This window comes from Elephantulus edwardii, unplaced genomic scaffold (assembly GCF_000299155.1).
Source record: "Elephantulus edwardii isolate Elephantulus edwardi_28Jun2011 unplaced genomic scaffold, EleEdw1.0 scaffold00123, whole genome shotgun sequence".
NCBI classification, from domain to species: domain Eukaryota; kingdom Metazoa; phylum Chordata; class Mammalia; order Macroscelidea; family Macroscelididae; genus Elephantulus; species Elephantulus edwardii.
In genome coordinates, this window is record NW_006399873.1 from 4,953,184 (window position 1) to 4,959,646 (window position 6,463).

Genomic DNA, 6,463 nt, shown 5'->3' on the forward strand with positions numbered 1-6,463 from the left:
CAAATATAACTATCTATCTATATATACCTATCTATATCTATATATATATCTCACACTGGATTATTGTTTCATTGTGTTATTCTTTAAACATATGCCAACAATTAGCAAGTGTGTCCAAGTGCTCCAGACTCCAGGGTATTAGGAATTATACTGCCAAAGCAGGGGTTGGAATTGAAATCCATCAGTTGCTTGCTGGAGAAAGATGGGCAATTCTCTTCCATGTGATTTGCTGCCTCTGAAAATTCGCTGGCAGGTCAACTATGGATCAGTTCTGACTTGACAGTACATAACAATGTTGTTGTTGTTGTTATGTGCCGTCGAGTCGCCTGCGACTCATAGTACATAACAATAGCTAAGTCAAAATTCAAAAATTTAAAATAATCGCTATCAAATCAGAACGGTGTAAATCACAAAGGAGGAAATTGCTCAAATTTCTCCTTTGAGAAACATTGCCCCTCTGTTAGCAGTACAAGTCCATAGATTATGCCAATACAATGATAACCGCAATATTTGGTATTATTTGACATTGTTACAGAAATATTTTCTTCAGTGATGAAAAGTCAAGTGTAGTAATTTGGAACATTTGAAATTAATAATTTATTAATTCAGGAAGGTTATGATGGAGATGTCTACAAACTACAGTAAATTAGGCAAATATCAGTTATTGATTTTTATGTGTAAATTTTATGTGTAAATGCTTACATTTTATATATCTGTGATTAGTATTAAGGGGATCATTGTAAAGGTCAAAACTAGAAAGTGAAAATAGCAATAAAAAGTCATGAACTGATACACAAGTAATGTAATTACTACAAATCAGTACTAATGTACACTTATGTGTCCTGTAATGATCACTCCACAACTCCCTACAAAATATAAGCCTATGGGACATGCAGGAAAACTTGCTTGGATAGGCTCCAGAATGTATGTGATATTGAGTTTCTGGTGCCAAAGACAGGGCTTAGCTCCTAGAACTACCCTGGGCTAAATGTAACACCACTCAAGTAACAGCTGTCATTGGTACTTAAACTGCTTGATCACCTCTCAGGTGAATGCTTGCAGATTGTGGCCATGCTTATACACTACCCAGGCTCTTTCCTTTGTAGGTGACTTTTTAAAAAATACTTTATTATTTACATTTTGTTTGTTGTTGTTGTTGTTGTTATGTGCCATCAAGTCGTTTGTGACTCATAGCAACCCTATGTACAAGAGCCCTAAACTCCATTCTATCCTGTGCCAACTTCGCTGTCTCAAACACATTCATTCCCACCACTCCACTCACAGAATCGATTCGTCTCATTGAGGGTCTTCCTCTCCTGAGCCGTCCCTCCACTCTCCCAAACATGATGTCCCTCTCCAAGGACCAGGCCCTCCTTGCAACATGCCCAAAGTATGTCAGATGAAGCTTGAGAATCCTTGACTCCAGGGAACATTCTGGCTTCACTCTCTCCAGGACAAACCCATTTGTTCTCCTAGCAGTCCACGGTATATTCAACACTCTTCTCTAGCACCACAACTCAAAGGCATCAATTCTCTTTCTATCATCCCTATTCACTGTCCAACTCTCCGATGCATAGTGTGTAATTGCAAAAACTATAGCCTGGATCAGGTGCACCTTAGTACCTTAGTCTCCAGTCTGACATTGTTGCACTTTAGTACTCTTTGAGAGGTCCCTCAAAACTGACTTTCCCAATGCAATTTTTTTTTACAAATTTTGTTTACAAATATTATTTAATTTTTTTATTTGTTTACTGTAACATTTTTTAAGTGCCATTTCTTTTATCCCTTATTATTTTACCCCCCAACAAATTTGTAGAAATTGGGGAAATAATGTTGGTACAGGATAGGGCAGGTTTCAGGGCTTGCTTTGTTTACCAATGAATAGGCCATGAATAGAAATATTGTTAGTATTTATAAGTAAATACTAACATAGCTAGATTTTCCAGGTATATCAAATAAAAATACAAAATTACATTTGGATTATTCTTATTTTTTCCATCCATTATTTTTGTTTAATTATAAAATTAATTACAAAATTATTTATTTACACAATTATTTGCAAAATTAAGACATTGTTTTTTTACAAAATTAAAAGACATTGTTTTCCAGAACAGATTCTTCCTGTCTCCCTCACCCCACCCACCCATCAAATTGTATAACTCCACAATTAATCCCCCTCTCCCTGCATATCCTCATCTCCCTACCCTTGGATCCTTATATTCATTCATTCTACCGTAATAATTTTATACAATATTTGTCCTTGTAGGACTTAGTTAGTTCACTCAGTATAATGCTTTCTAGTCCATCCAAATTAGGTAATAATTTACAAAACCATTGTTCCTGAGAGCTGGCCAGTATTTCATTGTGTAAATGTACCATACTTTCTCAATCCATTCACTTGTGGTTGGACATCTGGGCTGTTTCTGTGTTCTTGCGATGGTGAATAATACTGCTATGAACATTGGTGTACAAGTCTTCGTTTGTACTTCAGTTGTCATTTCCTCAGGGTATATTCCAAGTAGTGGAATAACTGAATCATAGGGAATTTCTAAGTTCAGGTTTTTGAAGAAACACCAAGCTTTCAGAGTTGTACCATTTTACAATTCCACCAACAATGTATAAGAGTTCCTATTTCACCACATCCTCTCCAAAATTTTGCCACTCTTACTAGAGTGAGATGCTGTCTCATTATGGGTTTGGTTTGCATCTCTCTTATTGCCAGAGATTTTGAGCATTTCTTCATGTATCTGTTTAGCATTCAAATATCTTCTTCTGTGAAAATTCTTTCCATGTCTTTCACCCATTTTGTAATTGGGTTGTCAAGCTTTTTCTTCTGAAGGCCAGGGAATATTCTATAAACTTTTGTTATGAGATTCTTGTCTGAGATGGTATTACCAAATATTTGCTCCCAGTCGTTAGGTTTTCTTTTCACCCTGTAGGTGACTCTTTGTTTTTCCCATGATGCTTTCATTATTCTATCCTTCTCTTTTATTTTGGAGATTATGACTATAATATGTTTTCATTTTGGGGTGTAGTCTATTTGGTATTCACTGAGTTTTCTGATTGTGCATTGTCTCGTTCTTCATACTTCCTGGGATGGTATCTTCTAGTATCTTTTCCACAATTTTCTTAATGATTTTCCTATCCCTCTCATGTTATGAAATTTTATTCACACATATATTATTCCTTTTGATGTCAACCCTGTGATTTTACTGTTTTCTTCTTGTTTTATCTCTGGTTTTTCTTCTTGTATGTTTCTGAGTTTCTTGTCTTCCAGCTCTCTCACTCTCTGTCCCATCTTTTCTGCTCTACTTTTTTGTCCTTCAAGTGTATCTGAACCTTCTGCCATTCCAATCTTAATTATTTTGGATTGTATTTTCATGACTTTATGTACTGGGCTAGCAGTACCCTCTCTAATTTGTGATGAATTTTTTTAGGTTCTCATACCTCTTTATCTATAGTTTCAATTATTTCTTCTATTCCCCCCCCCATCATTTTCTTCTCTATTTGTGCAAGTTCCTCATCATAAATAGATTTCTTTTGGCTCTGTGTCTTTAGTTATTTGCTTTCTTAGAGGTTTTCTTTGGTTCTCCCATCATTTGCACTTTCTTTTGTAGCTGTTTAAATAACTCTTCATTAATATATCTTTTTTTTGTTTTACCTCTATTCTATTTCATTTGTGCATTCCACTGTTTCTTCTATCATTTGTACTTTCATTCATAGCTGTTCAAATGTCTCCATATCAATATATATCATCTGTCTTCCTGACTCTGGGGCATTCATGAGGTCTTTAGTATTCTCTGCTTTTTTTGGGGGGAAGACTTAATTTGTTTTTTCACCATATTTGAAATTGGTTGCTGCTTTTTTAACATTATGTGAAGTTTTTCTTGATGAGTGTTGGGTCGTTTCTATTGTATCTGTAAAAGTTGTTGTTGGTTCTTGGCTTTATAATGTTACTAATTAGTTACCAAGTTAACGTTCTTCAGTCTATGGGATGAGCTACCCACTCTACTGTAAGTAATTTCTGGGAAAATTTGCCTTTCCTAAAGTCATTGAGGTTCTCTCTGTTCTACAATGCAGTCATGTAGGAATTTCACCTTGATGTAGTCCTCTGAAACGTGTAGGAAGTGTCTGCATGGTGTGAGAGGATGTGCTCTACTCAAGCAGTTTCTCATGAACCTTTTGCCCTGGAGCTTAAAGACTTCCCTTGTCTGTGGAGTGGTAACTGATTAGAGATCAGAACTCCCCACAAACAATAGAGAATGTCTGGGCACAGATCCTCACCTTCCTCACCTATTCTCCTACAGCTTAGTTTCTTCCTTTGTCTCTACTGTGTTGAGAGATCAGGACAGCAGGCTCAGGCAGCTTGTATGCAAAAGTTCTCAAGTCAGCAGACTCTTGCAGAGTTATTGTTATTGTTATGTGCTGTCAAGTCACCTGTGACTCCTGTTGACCCTATGTAAAACAGCCTTAAGGCCTGCTCTACTTTGTAGCAATCTCACTGTCTCTGACACACATACTCCCATTACCCTAGTCATGGAAATCAATCCATCTCATTGTGGGTCTTCCTTTCCTGTGCTGTCCTTCCACCTTCCTGCGTATAACATCCCTGTCCAAGGACTTGTCCCTCTTTGTAACATGCCCAAAGTATGTCAGACAAGGCTTCACAATCCTTGTCTCCAAGGAGCAGCCTGATTTCACCCTATCTGTGATGAATCTGTTTGTTATCTTAGCAGTCCATGTTATAGTCAATACTCTTCTCCAATCCCACACCTCAAAGACACCAATTCTCTTTCTGTTATCCCTATTCATTGTCCAGATCTCTGATGCACAGTAAGTGATTTCAAAGAGTATGGCCTGCATCAGGCACACTTTAGCCTCCAGAGTGACATCATTGCTCTTCAGTACTCTGGAGAGGTCTCTAACAGCAGACTTTCCCAACATAATACATATTTTAATTTCCAGGCTGCTGGTGCCAAGACTGTTGATTGTGGAACCAAGGAAACTAAACCTGTGAAAAATCTCCGTCTCTTAACCATCCATCATGATGCTGCCAAATGGCCCAGTGGTGAGTATCTTTTTTCTTGATATTCAGCTTCAATTCATATCGAAGGCTGCATTCTTTGACATTCTGCAGCAAGAGCTTCAGGTCTTCCTCCATTTCAGCAAGTAGGGTTGTGTCATCTGCATAAAAGAGTTTGTGGGTGTATCTTCCTCCAATCCTGATGCCACACTTCTCCTCACAGAGTGCAGCCTCCTGGATAATCTGTTTCACATGTAGATTGAAAAGGAAAATAAGACAACTCCCGATGATACACTCTCCTGATGCAGTGGTTCCATGCTCTGTCCTGACAACTGCCTCCTGGCCTAAGTCTAGATTTCGCATAAGAAAGATCAAGTGCTCTGGAATTTCCATTCTTCTCAGAGTTGGCCACAGTTTGTTGTAGTCCACACAGTCAAATGTCTTTGCATAGTCAATGAAACACAGATATACATTCCTCTGGTAGTCCCTGAATTCAGCCACGATCCAGCTAACATTAGCTATAATATCTTAAGTATTGCAGCCTCTTCTAAACTCAGCCTGCACTTCAGGCAGTTCTCTGTTGATGTACTGTTACAGTCATTTTTGGATAATTTTCAGCAGAATCTTGCTTGCATGTGATATTAATGATACTATTTGTTAATTTTCACAATATGTAGGGTCACCTTTCTTTGGAATGGGAATATACACCTCTCCTGGTCATTTGGCCAGGTGGTTGTTCTCCAGATTTCTTGGCACAACTTGGTGAGCACATCTGAGGCAGCAACTATTTTTTGAAATATGTCAATTCCAGGGGCCTTGTTTTTAGCCAGTTCATACAAAGCAGATTAAACTTCTTCCGTCATCATCACAGACTCTTGTTTAGACTTTGCTTCATGAAATTCTTCTGTGTCCGCCAATTCCTTTCGACACAATTATTCTGAATACTCTTTCCGTCTTCTTCTAATACTTCCTGGATCATTTCATATTATGCCCAAAGCACCCTTAAGTATTGAAACTTGAGGATTGGATTTGTTCTTCAATTCCTTGAGTTTAAGAAATTCTGAGCAAATTTGTTGTTTGTTGTTTTATGTGCCATTGAGTCATTTGTGAATCATAGCCACCCTATGTACAATAGTGCTCTATCCTGTGCCAATTGCATTGCCTCTGACACACCCATCCCGATTACCCCAGTCACTGAATCAGCCCACTTCAAAGAGGGTCTTCTCTTCCTGCTCCGTCCCGCCACCCTACCAAATATGATGTCCCTCTCCAAGGACCTGTCTCTCCTTACAACATGTCCAAAGTATGCCAGAAGTCCCAGAATCTTTGCCTCCAAGGAGTAGCCTGGTTTAACCCTCTCTAGGATGAATCTGGTTTTTTTCTTGGCAGTCCATGGTACATTCAATACTCTTCTCCAGCACCACAGCTCAAAGGCATCAA